Source organism: Eschscholzia californica, unplaced genomic scaffold, assembly GCF_041429995.1.
Source record: "Eschscholzia californica isolate CP2 unplaced genomic scaffold, dmEscCali1.0.p SCAF_2, whole genome shotgun sequence".
NCBI classification, from domain to species: domain Eukaryota; kingdom Viridiplantae; phylum Streptophyta; class Magnoliopsida; order Ranunculales; family Papaveraceae; genus Eschscholzia; species Eschscholzia californica.
Genome location: NW_028238309.1, coordinates 23501917 through 23521536, shown reverse-complemented (window position 1 = coordinate 23521536; position 19620 = coordinate 23501917). Strand labels below are relative to the sequence as shown.

The 19620-nt window shown below is 36.3% G+C and overlaps 1 long non-coding RNA gene across 1 annotated transcript; it reads left to right on the top strand.

The window, feature by feature from the left end:
• Positions 1-17463: 17463 nt before the first annotated feature.
• Positions 17464-19616, top strand: LOC147557017 (uncharacterized). The gene is made up of 3 exons (XR_015233712.1): positions 17464-18084; positions 18210-18289; positions 18455-19616. It is a non-coding gene; the product is annotated as an uncharacterized LOC147557017 (long non-coding RNA).
• The last annotated feature ends 4 nt before the right edge of the window (positions 19617-19620 follow it).

Genomic DNA, 19620 nt, shown 5'->3' with positions numbered 1-19620 from the left:
TTTTGGCTTTGGGACAGATTCCCATTGTTCGAAAAGGTGGGGCACCGAAGAGGGCATGCACCACCGTATCTTCATAGACGATAAGAAGTATGACCAAATACCGTTAGCGACCTTACAATGGATGAACATATGATCTCTTGATTCCTCCTCCTGTTTGCAAAGAACATCGATTGACAATCTGGAAGCCTCTCCGTTTCAGCTTATCCACCGTCGGAATCCTGTCAATGAAGGAGGCCCAAAGCATAAATCCAACTCTTGGAGGGGTTGACAACCTCCTTAGTACTTTTACTAGTGTTGGAGTTATGATTTGGTCTCCTTCATCCAACAGAGCATAACATTGCTTTACAGAAAACTGTTCTGTAAGTTCCCCTAAATGGTTCCTCGTTGGGCATTCTTGATTTTCCCTTCTTCAGTATTCACTATTGAGTTTTATGCTAATAGTAGGTTTACAATCTATCTAGGTTTTCTGTTTGCTTATTTGCTCTGAATTGTTACTATGTGCATGGTGATTTTGTTGTTCCTCTACTTAGGCATTATTCCTTATAGATTCAGCAGAATGTGCTGCTAATGTATTTAACCAAAAAATAAGTTTTCTCTTGGATGTGTGCACGATAAGATCCAATTGTTGTTTAGGAAACTGTACACTTTCAAATTCTTCCCAATGAATGAGCTCTTATTTGTGTTTCCTAATAAGATGACCCTGTGATGCATCAGATATGTTGGTTTTGGAACTTGAACTTGATCATCATTTTCTGTTACTGTTAACGTGGAACCTATTTGCTCCTTTGGGCTTTCCTCGAAAGCTTAGGTATTCATGTTGAGTTTTTTTAGTTTTAATGGGTGCAGTTGCGGTTCTGTAATTGTAGGATATTCAGGAATCTAGTTTTCTGTTACATCACATTATCTCGAGGACATGTCTGCTTTCGATGTCCAGCACTCTTTGATCCTTGCTACTAAGACTATGGGTTATGCTAAAAAGTTACTTGGCCTGTCCGGATGGTATTTTTGTTGATTCTTTCTAAATTTGTACAAGTCCACTTTTGAATGTACATAACTTCTTTAGCTTATTTTCAGGGATATGCATTAAGTTCTAGCTGTTCATACTCAGTCCATCACTTGGAGCGGGAAGGAGGAACACTTGGGAGTTCCCACGGCCAGCTATTTCTGGGTTTGGTGAATCTATTCTGGTTTGGTGAATCTATTCTGGTTACCCTTCTCATTTCTTAGAGAGCTTGGAACATTATTCTGACTGCATTTGTTTTAAAAGATCCAGTATTTAGTTGGGGATATGATTTCTGTTCTAACTTGCTATTGTGTTGTTTTGTGCGGGATATCTATGTTCAACACTAAGCAAACAGTCTCTTTCTACTACTTTGAGGGCACAAAAATTTGAGGTACGTCAATTTGTTGTTGTTTTAATCTGGTGGTAGATTTACTATCGGAATGGATTTTTTAACTTACTGATAGTGTTAATCTGGAATCTGTTCTGGTTCGTGAGTTGTATATAGAATTTGTGGTTTCCATCCGAATTTGGGGGTATTAGCAAACTAGCAGGTGCAGTTCTTTACATTAGTATTGATTTCCTATACAAAACAGGTTTGAAGTAATTGTCGTTCTCTAAGTTTGTCAAAGAAATGACTTAATTAAAGGAGCTTTCTCTTATCATTATAATTTATAAGTGTTTATTGTTCTCTGTTAACAATGGAATACACAACCTTAAGAATTTCAAATTTTCTCCAGGGATTGCGGTTTGAGTGCAGCTGCAATTTCTTAGGTACTGTTATGTTCCAATGCTGATTTATTTCAGGAAAGGTGTTTCTCTTTCGTGCAAAATTGAAACTACCTCTTTCAATTTTTTTCCCTTTTTCCGTCGAGGCTATGTTTTGTTTTGAAGATAGGTGATCGGTTTGCTTTGCGTTTCCTAGGATATTTGTTATGGGATGGCTAGTCTTATTCTTCCCATGTTCATTTCAGGAAGGCGATGTACTTCAAATCCGCAATCCTTAATTAAGTAGCTCCTCTGTTATGAGGGTTCACATTGGTCCTTGGTATCTGATTGTTATTTATAATTTAGAAATCACTGTGTCTCTAATAAAGCTTTCTGTTTATAAATTGTTTCCCGAAAGTGTTTTTCTTAGGCTATGTCTCTTCCACCTTTAAGATGGAGTTTTCTATAGTAGCTTGTTTCCTGAATTTTTTTTTGCTTAGGCTATGTCTTCCACCTTTAAAATGTGCCATTAACTGTGTTCCGGGTATGCATGACTGCTACCCACATTCAGACATTCACTGACGGTTGGTATTCTTGGATGAGGGTTTCAAGGAGGACCTCTATTTTAGGGTTTTTCATGACAGTTTAGTTTCCTCTTTGTGCAATCTTTTTCCTAGTCGTAATTTGTAATTCCTTAACCTCTCTTTTAGGGATATGTATTTCTTGAAAAGGTTGTAGAACTTATCTTACTGGATTGTTGGAGAGCTTTTGTTTCTTCGAGAGGCGGTTTTCTTTTGTAAACTTGCAGTTACATTTTTACAGGGGTCTTATGTGTAATTACACATTTTGTTCACATTATTATGTTCATGAATTGTTATTGGGGATGTGTACTTTGCAGATTCAGTCACTCTTTCTGGTTGTTGAACGACTGGGAATTATAATGAAATCTTACTCGGTCTCTTTGAAGGGAGTTTCTATCTCAAGTTGCTGGTTAGGAAGTTTACCGATATATTTTTTATTTGATAGTACAATTCTTTTTCATCGTTTTGTGTAGATTATGAGTTATAGGGTTTGGTAGGTTTTTTTTAAATTTCTTTTAGTGCTCTCAAACATTATTTTGGCTTTGTTGTTTTGTTTCTCAACGGACATATTATTTACCTTCAGATTTGATTAGGTTTCTCCACGAACAGGGGTCTTCTGTTCTAACTTGCATTTATGTTCTTTCTCGAGCATACCTCTCTTTAACAGTAGGCATATAGTTTTGTTCAACTACTTGTAGGGTAGACAATGTGGAGAGTCTGCTATCTATATCCGACATATGTTGAGTGGGCGGAACTACTTTCCTGAACTCGTAGTGTAGAATCACAATTTGCTGATTATTGACACGACAAATGAAAGACCCCTGAGTTTTATGCTTTTATCTTGGTCCTTTCTGTTTGCATGTGATTAGGCAGTTGGTGCATGGTCACTTTTTGTCCTCTCTACTTGGGCATTAGTACTAAAGGGAGAGAGGCGGGATGTGCTGCTAATTTACTTGACACAGGACATTTTCTTTAGCTGTGGTCCTTTTTATGTGATATTATAACATAAGATTTGCAGCTGGATAAGTTTTGAGGTGATAACAGCTATGTTCCACATAGATAACTCTCTCAGAATAGAAGATCTGTCATGTTGGTAGCCATTACTTTGCTTGGTAAATTGTTCTGGTTTGAGAGAATTTGCTGGATACTACAACTAGGTCACCTGGATGTTATGAGGATAAAATTCCATATTTTCTTTTTTCACTTTTCAAGTTCCATGTCTAGACTCTAGATGAAGTAAATGTGTAAAAGTATTGATGGTCTTATCTTTGATGTAGGATATGCGGAACTTCCCAATTCGACGGGAAACGATTTAACTTTCCGGTGCTGGGTGTATGGGTTTGAACTGATATCATTTCCTTGGCTTGGTCTACATTTTTTTCAGCAATTTACATGGATTGCTGGGTTCAAGGTTCCAAGTTCTCATTCCTATAGTAGCTTGTTCCATGAAACATGTTTTGCTTATGCTATATCTCTTCCACCTTTAATATGTAAGTGCCTTTAGGCTTTTACTGTGTTCTGGGTATGGGTGGCCGCTATCCACATTCAGACATTCACCGACGGGGTTTGAAGCAGGATCTCTATTTAAGGTTTTTCATGAGAGTTTAGTTTTTTCTTTGTGCAATCTTTTTCCTAGTCGTAATATGCAATTCCTTAGCCTCGCTTTTAGGGATATGTATTTCTTCAAGAGGTTGTAGAACTTATCTTACTGGATTATCTTTGTTTACTGAGGATTAGGTTTCCATTGTGGAAGTGCTTTTGTTTCTTCGAAAGTGTTTTTCTTATATAAAGCTACAGTTATGGGATCATTTGTACAAACGTTTTGTTCACATTCACTTCAAATTATATTCATGAAGTGTTACCGGTGATGTCTCCTTTGCTTGGAGTTTCTATTTCAAGTTGGTGGTGAGGAAGTTTACCAATAGACTTTTATTTGATAGTACCATTTTTTTCCATCCTATTTGTTAGATATCAGTACTCTGTTCATCATGTAATTGTGTAGAATATGAGTTATAGGGTTGGTAGGTTTCCCTCTAAATATCTTATAGTGTTCTGACACATTATTTTTGTTTGCTGTTTTGCTTTTCAAGGGACTAATTATTTACCTGAAGGTTTGATTCGGTTTCTCCAGGAAAGGGGGTCTTCTGTTCTAACTTGCATTTATGTTCTTTCTCGAGCATACCTCTCGTTAACAGTAGGTATATAGTTTCATTCAACTATTTGTAGGACAATGTGGACAGTCTGCTATCTATATTTGATATATGTTGAGTGGACAGAACTACTTTCCTGAATCGTAGTGGAGAGAATCACAATTTGCTGACTTTTGACACAAAAAAACACCGCAGTTTTATGCTTCCTCTTGTGTAAGTTAAGTATTTGCAGTCCTATTGCAGATCCATGAGTAGTAAATCCATGGTTCCTAAGTTCTTTACCTTTCGTTTCCTTCATTTTTTGACTTTTAAAGATATGTTTGAAGATTTGCTTGCTGTTGTAGGAGCTCCATCATGCTGGTGCAAACTGCTTGGTAGATTTTTCGTTTCAACTTCGGTTTGTATTACTATCTTAAGTTTGCTTTGGATATCGTACTTGTTCTTATTTTCGTTGTGTCAGTGTGTTGCTCCTTGCTAATAACATAATCTAGTGCTAATTGTTTGGAACATAAGCGCTAACACTTTGAGTTTTTTGCTTGTTGGTCTTATAGTCTTATTGTTAGCCAGCTATGAGTGTCTCACTTATCTTGCCTCCAAACTCATTTCTGCTTCTGTAGTTGTTTCACTTGTGGTCAATTTGTGTATGTGAAGTTATGAGTTGTGCCATGTCCTGAGATGCGACATATGGTATTGGATATTGTTTGGTGCGATGGATTAATAGTTGTTTCAATTGTAGTCAACGTGTCTATGTGAAGTTGTGTCAAGTCCTGAGGTGGTGCGACACTCACAACTGATCAATGTTCTTAACTCTGCTGAAACCATGTTCTATATTTGAAGTTGGCCCCTAACCCAGAAAAAGGCTTCACGTAAGAAATTCTAAATGTGCTATTATGTTCTTCTGTGCCACATATTCATATTCAACGTCACGCAAACAGTCTCCTTCTACTACTTCCAGGGCCTTGTCGACTAAATTCGGTTAAAAGGTTTACCGTTTATGGCTGAAGTATATAAATTTTAAGAGGAGAGATATGATAGAACATACTGCTCTACAGAGAGAGAGAGAGAGTCGTTTTAGCTAGATAGAGAAAGAAATCGTTCTAGAGAGAGAAGAAGAAGAAGAAATAAGAAATAAGGTTTGAGATTCAAAAACATTATAGTTGCTAGGGTTTTTAGAGAGAGAAGAAGAAGAAAAAAGATGAATAAAACATACCTTGGTAGTTTAATGGTGTTGAACTCTTGGTTGCTTGAAGGAAGATGAAGGTAAGTCTTTATTTCTTTCTTTTTTTCTTGGTTTTGTTTTTTGTTTATTTCTTTCTGCTTTCTTCAAAAATCAAAACCCTTTATCTGATTTAGTTTGTAGGAATCGATTTGCCCCAAAACTCCTCAAATTATGGGTTTTAATTTGGATCATGGGATTCTCAATGAATCCCAAGATTCACGTGTTAAAACCGATTCGGTTGGAAATCACACGATTTTTTGCTATTTACGATTTGAAGTACGAGTCAAATTGAATTCCCCCCGATTCGATTTATATCATGCGATTTGAATCCCAAATCGCACGATTTTGATAACACTATCTAAGTTTTTATTGTGATTTGCTTCTCAGTTCTTTTCTCTGATCAGGCATTGCATAGTAGGTTTGGATTTTTCTCTTAATTGATTGATTTGCCTCTCGAAATTTTATATGGAAGCAATCATGAATATTTTGGATTGCCACTTGATTCAACTACACATCGGACTTGAGTTTTTATTTCATTGGTAATTACTTTTAACAGAATTAAAGATGATACTGCCGGCAATCTTATCATGCCTATGTGCAGGATAAGATCCGCATATGGATCACCTTAAATACTTGCTCTACTGAACCCTGCTTATTGATTTTTTATTCGATTGTATTTCAGGGAATGAGTACAGTTTCGAGATTTCCTTAATAAACCATGCTTGAATGTTGGAAAAAACGGTTGAGGCGTACGCCTGGAGGCGCGCCTCTAAGCATATGTATTTTAAGCCATTATCGATGTTTGTGTATTTTGAATCCAATAACCTCTTTAAAAGTTTTGTTTTTCCTTTTCACTGTTATTTTTGAGTTGTTTGGCAATACTTCAGACCTTTATACTATGGTAGTAAAGTAGAAAAACTTGTTATCCTGTATTTTTACATAATTGATGTCTTCATTAGCCATTTTTTTTTACGTACTTTATGCATGAGTCTCTGCCTTGGGTTTTTTCTTATAGCAGCTTAGGTATCCTTGTTGAGGTTTTTTTTAGTTTTAACTGGTACAGTTGCTATGGGTAGTTGTTAACAGGAAAGGAAAATCTTTATAAATGGAGTTCATAGCAAATGTATTATTGATTATTTTTAGTACTGTGTTACTAATGTAAGATGATTCTGATGGCATTGATCATCTTAAATACTTCTGTTTTGGCGTAACATCTTGGTCATTAGAACGTTAATCATTTCGATTTGCTATCCTAAAAACATTTTGTATAACATGATTAGTTGGTTGTTGTAGTGGGAAGGTTGCATTTGGTTTAGTGTACTTTTCACGATTTACCAATATTTCTCCTTTCTAGCAGTCCTCACTGATGCGATATTTCAGCTAAGAGTTAATATTTCAGAATTGTTTTGAACTGAATGTTGTTCTCCAGTTGGTGGCGCTTAATGCATGGTAGATGTTTTTAGTCCTTTCTTACGAATGGAATATGCACAGTAAAATATCTCGCGGAATTCTTCAGGGAAGTAGGTGTTTTGCAGGGAAATACTCAAATAGGGCTTGCTTTTTCAATATTCATCCGTATTATCTAGGAAGAAGTTTTAAGTACTCTTCATAAATTCACTAACTATTTATTGAAGTATGATGTGTTTAAACATGTACTTAAAACATTAGTTTACTCTTTGTGTTATTAATTCTTCCTATTCATTTTATAATTTCTTTAATTGTACTTTTACGGATTTGCGCCCATTGCCACATGGATGTGTTATCCTGCCAAAAAGAGTAACACTTGAATTTCTTTCTTGACATATTTTTGAAAGCTGAATCTTGTTAGTTTGTGTCTTTGCATTGCTGGAGCCTTGAAGTAGTGCGAAGACTATCTTTCTGTTTAATCAGGGGAGTATGGGGGAGTGCATCAGTTTATTCTTTAAGGGGGAACTACACTAACTTTTAGAAGTTCCTTGTTTTTATGGGGAGGAGGATATCTATGAAAGCAGTTTTCTTACAATTAGACTAGACTATTTATTGGACACGTAGATGTCTGCTTTTCCATATCGAGCACTCTTTGATCGTTTGTTGAGTGGTTCTGGATTTGTACTTACTCAACTATTGAAATTACGGAATTTATTTTATCTTATTTTCAGGGATATACATTAAGTGTGGCTGTTCATACTCAGTCTGTCACCTGGAGCGGGAAAGAGGAACACTTGGAAATTCCCATGGTTAGCTATTTCTAGGTCTGGTGAATATATTCTGGTTAGCCTTCTAGCTTCTTGTTGATTTTGAAACATTATTCTTTAAAAGGATCCAGTATTTAGCAGGGAATACCGAAATCTGTTCATACTCAGTCTGTCACCTGGAGCGGGAAAGAGGAACACTTGGAAATTCCCATGGTTAGCTATTTCTAGGTCTGGTGAATATATTCTGGTTAGAATTCTCGCTTCTTGTTGATTTTGAAATATTATACTTTAAAAGGATCCAGTATTTAGCAGGGAATGAAAAACCGAAATATTTCGGTCATTTCGACCGAAATATTTTGTTTTTTCAAGTCAAGGAAATGAAACTTAACTTACAATTATTTCGTTGAAATCTAACACGAAATGCCGAAATAAATGTTAATTTTTGAAAGACCAGATCAGTAGATAATACTTATGAGAATGGAAACTGATTAGAACTAAAAATCTGATCAAAAGATCATAACTCGTCTCTGTTCTTCATTTTCTGGTTTATTGCTCTGTATTTCTTTACCATCTCTTTTCACTTCTTCAAAAAATTTCGTGTAGTAGATAAGATCATCAAGTTTGTAGGGTTTTTAGTTCGAAAGAGAAGTTAGAGAGGAGGAAGGAGCCGTCACAAAGACACAATGCAAACCCAAGCTAGGGTTTTATTTTGATGTACCAGCTATAGTGGCTTTTTAAGGCACCTCAGAAAATAGTTATTGGCCCCCCTCAAGACAACTTTCAGAAAAGGAATATGAGCATAGAAGGGGCGGCCAATAACACTTCGAGTAGGCGCCTTTAACATTTTTCTCTTTATGGAGAGACCATTTTTTACTACCAAACAGGTACATCAACTTGGGTGTTTTGTTATTTACCCCCTGCACTGTTTGAAGTTAATTTTGCTTATTTCACCTCCCAAATATCATGTCGGAAATAGTTGTAAGTGTTATTTCGTGCACCTAATCTCATTTTAGGAAACGTTTCGCGAAATTTCGGTGAAATTTCGGGAAGTTTCATTCCTTGGTTAGCCCTTAAACTAACATATTTTGTGGGTATTAATTTCCGTAAGATGTCGCGTAAAAACAGAACCGGACTCCCTTTCTTTCTTCGCGTTGGACAAAAAAACTACCCCCTTTTTCTCTCTCTAGAAAAAACTTCAGATCTGTGAATTCTCCCGTGTAAATCATTGATTTTTCTCCGGTGAAAGGATCCTTTCGCCGGAATCCCTCTTTCCCTCTTAGAAATAGTTAGTTGTTACAGGAAAAAGATCAGATCAAAAGAAGGTATACTAGGAAAAACCAAAAAGAAAAGATGTAAACGAAGAAGAAGAAGCAGAAAAAGTACCAGAGAAAGAAAAGATGAAAAGAAAGAAGAAGAAGAAGAATCAGAATCAGAGTAAGAAGATATAAAGGAAGAAGAAGTAGAAGAAGAAGAAGAAGAAGAAGAACCAGAGAAAGAAAAGATGAAAAGGACAAAAGAAGAAGAAGAATCAGAGAAAGAAGATTAAAAGGAAGAAGAAGAAGATGAACATGACGAACAAGAAGAAGAATCAGAGAGGAATTATTTTTGGTTTTTATTATTTTATTTTTGTCGGATCTTTAGGATCCTTTTGTCAGATCTTTAGGGTCTATTTTCTCGGATCTTTAGGATCCCAATAGTGTCTGTGTCTAGTCCAATTTCTCCCCCTTTAGGAGGCATTTGCATTTACAGATTTGTAAATAGCATGACGCATCCGACAGAGAGAAATAATTATTATTATCCTTGTATCATTGTGATTTTATCACTATTAATGGATATGTTTCCCTTGGATTCAAAAAAAAAAAAACAGAACCGGACATTGGCTGGCAATATTGTCGCAAGATTGCATCCTTTTTATGCTTAATGATGTAAAAGAGTCTTATTATACACTATTGCATTATATTTCTAGCATTTCCATCATTTGTAAAATTTCTACACTGACCGAAACTTCCACCGAAAATTAAATTATCTCCTTTTGTGCGGCATAGCAAACAGCCTCCTTCTACTACTTTCAGAAACACAACTTAGAGGAACGTGAATCTGTTGCTAAATAGAATATGGTAGAGAAACTATACATATCCTTTTAGTGTTAATTGGAATGAATTCTAGTTTGTGGGTTGTATACAGAATCTGTAGTTTTTCCATCTGAATGTCTTCAAGGTCTTGCAAAAATTTTCCTGCCTCAAGGTGTTTGCTCGAAAAAAGCGAAGCGCCACCTTCAGACGTATGCCTCGATCATTGAAAGGTGTAAACTTATTATTTCAGAAAATAAACGTTCCACATTTATGTACAGAGTTAGATAATATAGTCTTTTTCAATTTGCTATAATAATATAAAGACTTGACTATCTAAGAAACAAAAATGTAAAATGATGTTAGCTCTTATGTTGCATTAATTAAATGATGCTTGTAAATTTGTTTTGTTTTTGGTAGATGTGTATGCCTTGAGTAGGGCTTCGAAGCGTATACATCTGCCAAATTATAGAACATTGCTTGCTGCTATCTGAAATTTGTAGAGCCTTTTTGTTTAGTCCGGATTTCTCGAGGCAATTATTTAATTAATGGAGGTTTCTCATATCATTATAAGTGTTTATTTGTAACGCCCCAAGCCTTAGCAGTTGCCGATATTGTCCCCACTTAGCCACCACTCAGCGTGGTGTGAGGTTTTGTCTTGGCGAAGGCACCACAGACCTTCCCAAGAGGCCTCGGTACTTACTAAGCTTGAGCTTACACATATAGCCCAGTCTCTGGACACTCTTTTGAGCAATGTGGGACTATTACATTATTGTTCTCTATTAAGAACGGAATACACAATCTTATGATTTTCAAATTTCCTCCAGGGATTGCGGTTTGAGTGCAACTGCAAGCTCTTAGGCACTGGTGCGTTCTAATGCTGATTGATTTCAAGAAGGATGTTTTTCTTTTGTGCAACATTGAACTTACCTCTTTCATTTTTTTTTTTTTTCTGTCGAAGCGATCTTTTGTTTCGAAGATAGGTGGTATGTTCGCATTGTGTTTCTTAGGGATTTTGTTTTGAGATAGGGTGATCTGTTCTGAAGATAGGGTGATAAGTTTTGAAGATTGGCGATCTGTTATGAGATGGCTAGTACTATTCTACGCATGTTCATTTCAGGATTTCGATGTAGTGCATATCCAAAATCCTCATTTAAGTAGCTCCTATGTTTTGAGTGTTCACCCTGATCCTAGGTATCCAAGTGGTATTTTTCAGTTATACTCTTTGTTTCTAGTCCATTTTATTTTTCTTGCATGACGTTTTTAAGTCATTTTCTTTGCTATTCGGGTATTGAGTAGAAATTTCTTCTCCTTATTATTAGGGATTTGCTTAAGAATCCTTGCGTCGGTCATTTCGTTATATGGGAAAAAGTAAAGCTTCGAATTCCCCTATTTGTTATTTATTTTCTTCTTGCTTAATCGTATTAGCACCTCTCCCTACTTTCTGGAGAATTGAACATTGGTTGTATAATTTCCTATCCCAGACCTTTTAGATTTAAATAGTTGAAGTAGTGGTTTGGTTTTTCTTCTTTGAAGACAGGGAGTTCTCCACTAGCTTGTTCCGGGAAAGAGATGGTATGCCTCTTCCAACTTTAAGATGTGATTGCATTGAACTGTGTTCAGGGTATGGGTGGCCGCTATCAACATTCAGACATTCACTGACGGTTGGTATCCTTGGACGGAGTTTAAAGGAGGATATCTTGTTAAGGTTCTTTCACTGAAGTTTATCTCTTCGTGCGATCTTTTTTCTATTCGTAGTACGGAAGTCATTAACCTCGCTTTTTAAGAATATGGTATGGGTTATCTTGTCACACGTTTTTTGAAGAATAATTTGCTTGGCATTTCTTGCAGTGGTGGTAGAACATATCTTGCAGGTTTCCATGGTGGGAGTGCTTGGGTTTCTCCGGAAGGGTTGTTCTTATATAAACTTGCAGTTACATTTATCACAGAGGTCATTTGTACAAACATTTTCTTCACATTTACTATAAATTATATGCACAAAGTGTGATTGGGGATGTCTGCTTTGCAGATTGAGTCACTCGTTCCAGTTGTGTGAAGACTGGGAATTATTATGAAATGTGACTTGGTCTCTTTGGAGGGAGTTCCTATTTTAAGTTGCTTGTGAGGAAGTTAATCGATAGAGTTTCATTTGATAGTCTAATACTTTATTCGCCTGATTTTTAGGCGTCAGTATGAGTTCATTGTTTGATAGTCTAATATTTGTTTTTCAACTTGCTGATTCCTGTTGGGGTTTCCTTTAAATTTGTTATTGTTGTGGTCCTTATTTTGGTTGATTGTTTTTACCGAAGGGACTCCCTTATTTGCTTGAAGATTTGGTTTGATTTCTAGGGGTACACTCTTTGAGATGTGTGGGATTCATATTTGGCTCATGTCGATCGAGAGTGAACCGCTTTTCTCAACTTGTAAGGTGGCGTTATCATAAGCTTCCCTAATGGTTCCTTGTTGGTCATTCATGATTTTCCCTTCTTCAATTTTGAGTTTTATGCTTTATTGTTTTTACCGAAGGGACTTCCTTATTTGCTTGAAGATTTGGTTTGATTTCTAGGGGTACACTCTTTGAGATGTATGGGATCCATATTTGGCTCACGTCGATCGAGGGTGAACCGCTTTCTCAACTTGTATGCTGACGTTATCATAAGCTTCCCTAATGGTTCTTCATTGGTCATTCATGATTTTCCCTTCTTCAATTTTGAGTTTTATGCTAATCATAGGTTTGCGCTATTTTCTACTTTTTCTGTTTGCTTATCGTAGGGATTTTTTTTTCCCTTGGCACTGTTCCTTTTCTACGTGGAACTATTAGTCAAGAACTCTATAGCCAGGAAAGTTGATGGTCTTATCTTGATGTGGGATACGTGGAATTCCCAGTCTAATGAAAAAAGAACAGCTTTCTGGTGCTTGCTCTGTTATCCTAGGACCGCCATCATGTTGGTGCAAACTGCTTCGCAGATTTTTCTTTTCAACTTAAGTTGGTAATACTAACTTGAGAGGTTAGCTTTGGCAACAATTCTATTGAATCTTATTTTCTCCTTGCCTAAGACATAATCTAGTGTTATTTGTTTGTAACATGTGCTGTTAGGCACGAGTGGTTGTTGGCTTGTTCCTCGTGTAGTCTTACTGTTAGCCAGGTATGACCGTCTCTTCTTCAAATCTTGTCTCCAAATTCATTTAAATTGTAGTTGTGAATCAGTTTATTTGTTTTGTTATAGCTTGCTTCAAATTTATATTGGATATTAAGATTTGGTGCGACATATTAATAGCTGTTTCGAATTTACTTCATCTGAGTTTAGATGTGCCACTGGTTGTTCCTTGCGTATAATAGTGAGTTAGTAATCTGTAGAGGTAAACAAGAATCCACCCTTTCTAAATTAGCGGGTGAAGGCATTTGGCAAATGAAATGACCTGAAATTTTCTGTTATTAGATACGTCCTATTGGAACTGTAGATCTTCACTCCACTACTTAATCCTATTCGTCAAAATGAAACCCCTGCCATTGAGAAATAGAGGTGACTTTGCATTTTATCCCCAATCTCCCTTACATCTCTCTCTCTCTCCTCTTTTGATCTCTATTCTACTTGGGTTTAATTTAAAGTTGATTATTTTAAGGGTGTTTGATTGGTGTGTCCTAATTCAATTGTTGACCAAATAGGTTTCCTTATGTTTACTATAGGGGCACCGTAATGGAGTGTTAGCTACAAAGAATGGGATCATTTGCTGATGTTGAAAAGTGTAACGCTTGACCTCCCACTTGAAAATCTGTTTTTTCCCTAACTGGTCTCTTATATGGAAGTTATCTTTCTATTAGGTACCTTAGCTTCCAGCACTATGACAGTGCCATTAAGTTGTTCCTCGAGTGTCACACGAATAGAAAACTCAGCTATGTTTGACCATTCATCTTGATCTTTTGGAATGGTACCCATACTTGGAAGTTATTGTTGTCCATGGAGGAGCTTTCTGGCTTAATTTGTTGTTCGGATAATTGTTTCTTGTTGTCTGAATTTTTCAGACAATGAATTACATGAATACATGATCACCTACCCTTATTTTTAGGATATGGCATTGGAAGTTCCTCACCTGCTTATGCCGAAAGAGAAACATTCAAAAAACCATACGTTCAGATTCTCTTCTGTTCGGCTCTATCTGGTTACTCTTTCCTCATTTGTAGGAGATACATGAATCCTGCTCTTGTTAGCTGTGTTATCTATTTCCAGATTATAGTATCTACTTAGTGAGGTCAATGGTTCTTTTTTGTTCTGGAGGGGCTTTTTTATGTCGGTGGGGACGTCTGCTTCCCATATTCAGCACTTGTCTGATCCTAGGTATTCTAGGACTAGGGATTATGGTGAAAATAACCTGGTCCATTTGGACGAAGTTTTTTTAACTGAAGTTACTTATGCTATAAGGTGGTTGTAGCTGTCCATACTCAGTCCATCATCTAAAGTGGGAAAAGGAGACTGTTGCTTTACGTTTTCCTCAAGTGTTTTGGGAAAATAGGTCGCCAATATGCGGACAAACGAGTTTCTTAAGTAGATGACAAACACATTGGGTGTAAAACTAATTACAAACTTTTAATGGGGGACACCAACAGAGTAGATGAAAGAAACACAAACTCTAGTTCAGAAGCATGAGGACCTCGAGAGCGATCCATTGATGATCTCAATGTTCTTGTTAATCCTTTATAATTACCGCCACTTGACGACCAGCACCACTCGGTTTTCAGATAAAAAAAAAAATTTCTAGAATGAGGATTAATTTATAGCCCAAAATCAATCTCTATTACTGTGTAAAATTTCAAAAACATCTGTCAATGATTTCTTCTTGGAAGAGATTTGACGACGTCTCTAAATTTCATCAAATTTTTTGTTTTCGAAGTTTTGGGTACAAATTCTGATCTCGGCTTTAATTCGTGGTTTAGGGTTTATTGCATATGAAGAGATCTTCAAGACTTCCATCTTATTTCTAGGGTTTTCTTTGCTATCCAACACTTTCTATCATGTCAGACCATAGAATTTCCAAATCAAATTGGGGAAAACATTTTATTTTGTTGTCGCCATTACTTAGCAACTACAACTACTCCCAAATCAGTCCACCATCAACATCCCCCTTCCTCTATTCTTGGAGAGAGAAAATAGATGAAAAACACATTAACACCTTCTTAACAAGAGAAGTATAACATGAGAAGGATTTAAAAAAAAGAGATTTGTTTAGATAGAGAGAAGGAATGGACGCATAAAACAGAGCGAGAAAGACGAACAAAAACATCAACAAACAGTGGAAGCCAAAAAGTACCGGTGGTGAGCATGCGTTGGAGTTTGAACTTTATTATGTTTTGAATTGCCATATTAATCATATTATGTACATACATTCATAACTACTTATGGGCAGTAAACACTGAACAAAAGAAACAGGAAGCACAGAGATTGACTCGGCAGAGTGAGTCGGCTGACTCGCCCCCTGACTCGGACTCGGACCTTGGCCGAGCCGAGTTCGAGTCCTAGTCGGACTGCTTAGTTCCCATGGATCCTTAAGTTGGACTTAGTCCAGCAATATTCTCCCTAGTCGGGTCGATTTACTTTTGTTTTTAAACATCTATCAGTTTCGTGTCAATTTGGTTATTAGTGGTTTAGGGTCGACGTTTCGTAAAACAGGGTTTGAAATTATGTTCTTGATCAGATGCTTTTGTATATTTGATATCTATGCAGTTTTGGAAATTGAGATTGTTAATGGTTCCATTTGAAATCTAATTGAACTGTAAGTTTGATATTGAAGGGCCGTTCTTTCTGATGTCGATCTTATGGTGCAAATACACACGATGCGATCCAAATCTGAATCATCTCGTGTAATGGTTTTATTGACCATTTAAACCAATAATGATTTATTTCTCTGGTTGCTATTATGAAATCATCCCAGATGTTCTTAGTGGAGGCCTCTGAGGGAAAGTAAGATCACTCTTTTGCTGTATCAGATCTTTTGGTGTAGAAACTTGTACCTGATTTAGTTTTTATTTCTTGTTAATTTGGAATTGGTTCTACCTTGTTGGTTGTATACAGAAGCTGCACATCTTCTCTCTGAATTTGAGGGTATTAGCTTGTGTAGTTATTTACCACAGCATTGACAGCCTAAAGTTTAATGTCCATGTCCATCCACCTATCCATAACGTACCTCCTTAGCAGTTCTTTTGTTTTTTTTTAATGAGATATTTGATCCATGTCTTACAATTTGAGAATGGTTTTGATTTTATTGTTCTCTAAAATCGGCGTGAAAAGTTTCAAGCTATTCAAGCTTTGCTGTTGAGTGGTGGTGCGTGAACGTGGTTTGCTTTTTGAGTAATATAGGGGTTCTTAATGAATCTCTTAAGTTTGGTTATATGGCTTTCACCTCAAGCATCTAAAAAGGTTGATTTTTCAATTTGGTCCTCAGTTGAATTGTTTCTTTGATTAGGAAGAAATAATATGGGTTTGATTTAATACTTGATCAGTTGGTTGCTTATTCAGATTCGACTACACATCGAGCTTGAGTTTATATTTGAGGGGATACTAATTCATTGATAATTACTTATAATAGATTCAGAGACGATTCTGATGCCAATCCAACATCATGATCATCTTAAATACTTCGCTCTACCGTTGGTTAAGCCAGTAAAGGTATTGATAAAGTATTAGATGGATCTGTGATGAGATTAGTTGGTATATATACTTAAACCTGATTTGGTATCTATTTTTGTCTAATCTGGTATCTATTTTTGTCTAATCTGGTATTTATTTTTGTATTTAAATTTCCTTCGTAGAAACTTAGGTATCCTCTTTGGATTTGGCCGTGCTAATGGTATAGCTATTTTGGCCTAATCGTAGGACATCATCTTGATGACAAGAACGTTTCGGTTTGATATCTTTAAAGAAGTGTTGTATAACATGATTAATTGTTCGTTGTGGTGGGAAGGTTGTATTCTTTTTTGTGTCCTTTCACGCTTTACCATTATTTCATTTTTCTAGCAGTCATCATTTACTGATACGACATTTCAGCTAAGAGTTAATATTGTAGAATTCTTTTGAATCTATTGTTGTTCTCTTCAGTTGGTGGCGCTTCCTGGCGACAGGATTTCAGTCTGCGCAGATTTCATTGGGTAGCTGTTGCATCCAATACGGGAAATCGTCACGTGAAGGGAGTCTGTATCCAGTGTATGGCAAATATTGTTTAGTTCTTTGCTTGTGATGTTCTTCAAGAAAGTAGGTGTTTTTGCGTAGAAAATTGGGCTTGTTTCTTTTGCCCAAAGGGGTCATCTAGTTTTTACGTTTTCCCTCCAGTCTTTTTTCGGTTCTTCCCTTGAGGGCGACTGTTTAGAATGAAAAATGGATGGTGGCTTTAAATCTTCTGTTTTTCAGTTGTTCTAGGTATATTTGCTTTATTGTTAAGTAAGAGGAGTGAGTCAATGGACTTTTATAGGCTCTATCCATATAGGTCTTTCTTTACTTGCTTTTTTAATTTTTTACTGTGTCTAAGAAGAAGTTTTCAGTACTCTTCATAAATTCTTTAACTATTATTTAAACATTAATTTACTCTTTGTCCTATTCATTTATAATTTCTTTAATTGTACTTTTAACGATTTGTGCCCATTGCCGAATGGATGTGTTTTCCTGCCAAAAAAGAGTAACACTTTGAAACCTGAATCTTGTTAGCTTGTGCCTTAGCATTGTTGGAGCCTACTGTGTGAAGACTATCTTTCTGTTTTACCAGGGAGTTAGGTGTATGGGAGAGTGCATCAGTTTCTTCTTGAAGTGGGTCTTCCACACCAACTTTTAGAAGCTCCTTGTTTTTATAGGGAGGATATCTATGGAAACAGTTCCCTTTCAATTACATCAAACTATTTCCAGGACATGTAGATATCTGCTTTCCATTTCCAGCACTCTTTGGTCCTTGGTACTCTAGGTCTATGGTTACGCGAAAAAATGACTTGGCATGTCCGGATGGTGTTTCCTATTTGATGCTCCTTGGGTGTTTCAGCATTTGTACTGAAAAAAGTGTTGAATGTACGTTATTTTTGTCTTATTTTCAGTAATGTACTTTAAGGTGGTTGTAGCTGTTCATAGTCCGTCAGTTCGAGCGGGAAAGAGGAACTCTTGGAATTACCTATTGTCAGCTATGGGTAGGTTGGTGAGTCTATTCTGGTTAGCCTTCTCACTTGTTGGAGATTTTGAAACACTATTCTGACTTCATCTGTTTTAAAAGGATCGAGTATTTAGTTCTAACTTGCTCTTATGTTATTTTGGGTATATGGTTTCTATATTAAAAGGATCCTTTATTCAGCCTTAAGCAAACAGTCTCCTGCTACTACTTTCAGGGCACACAACTTGAAGGAACATGAATCAATTGGTAAATAATTTTTTTTTTTTTTTGGATATTTGAATTAATATTAAACGAAGAAAAGAACTATACAAGGGATTTGGAAGGGGGTTTGCTGTCACTTGATATTTCAAACTTTTCCTTGTTAAAGGGGGAGTCATAGAAGCACGAAAAATTCATTTTTTTTTTTCGCAGGGATGTGAGAACTGGACTTTACTCCAGAGAGACATTAAATTGTTTTGTGAAATGGCCGGGGTTTCCTATCCTTTATTGTCCGGAAGAAGCCTTCTTCCTTATTTTTTTTTTCCGGAAGGTGTTAGTTACGTTAATAGACATAATGAATCTACTTAATACCTTCCGAAAAGGGTGATCAGTTTGAGGGCTAGGCTCTCTTATTTTGCAGAAAAAGTGTTACCTGATTGAACTTTCCTTATTCAGTTTCTTTTCTTTCTTCATATCTTCTTGAATTGATGTATATATGTGTTTTTCATTCTCTTTCTCAGGCATCTCTTTGTTGGGAGGCTATTCTTAACTTGGCATGTAAAATGTGAGAGAAGTGACGGGTTAAAAGGCCAATCTATTTCCTTTCTTTTTAGGTCCTTTTCTATTGTTATAATTGCTCATTTGATGTTATTGATTTGGTAGGATGATTGTTGTCCGCCCTGCCAAGTTAACTGTGTGGAAGTGCTTTTTGAATTTGCTTCTTTTATTTTGCGAGAATAGGAATTTCTCTAGGGAGTAATAACCTTGTTTTGAGAATCGAGGGGGGTTTTTCTATTTGCTATTGTTCTGTTGAAGTTCTCTTCCTTATTGTTTGTTTATGAAGGTGAATTTATTGAATACTTTTCCCGGAACCTACAGTACCTAAAGCATTCTCGTCACATCGTCTTTTTTGTGGTTTTCCATTTTTGAGGACTGGGTTCCTTATTTTCTGTGACAGGTTTTGTTGATTGATCTTTCGCTTTCCTTTTCTTTTGTTTGCTAGTTATTCAATTTTGGAAATTTCAATGGGCACTGGATGTTAATTTGTTTTCTTATAACCTTGCTCAGTGGTATTTACTTTTCAGTTTCTAGCGTGCTATACTATAAGAATCTTGCTCTATCTTTTAATTACCTAACGTGTGATGAACTCCTTTTTGTTTTGGTTTCCAGGTGGACTGGTGCTATAGGGAGATGTTAATTTGTTTTCTTAGAAGAAATTTTGTTGTCTGAGATCGAAGCAGATTTGATTGTCATTTCTGTTCTGTTAAGCAAGTTGGTTATATTTGAAGGGGGTCTCTCTCTCTCTCTCTCTTTGTGTTTTCAATTTTTATACTTGTTAGAGATGTGTTTGCAGAAGCTTGAAAAGTTCAGGACGTCTT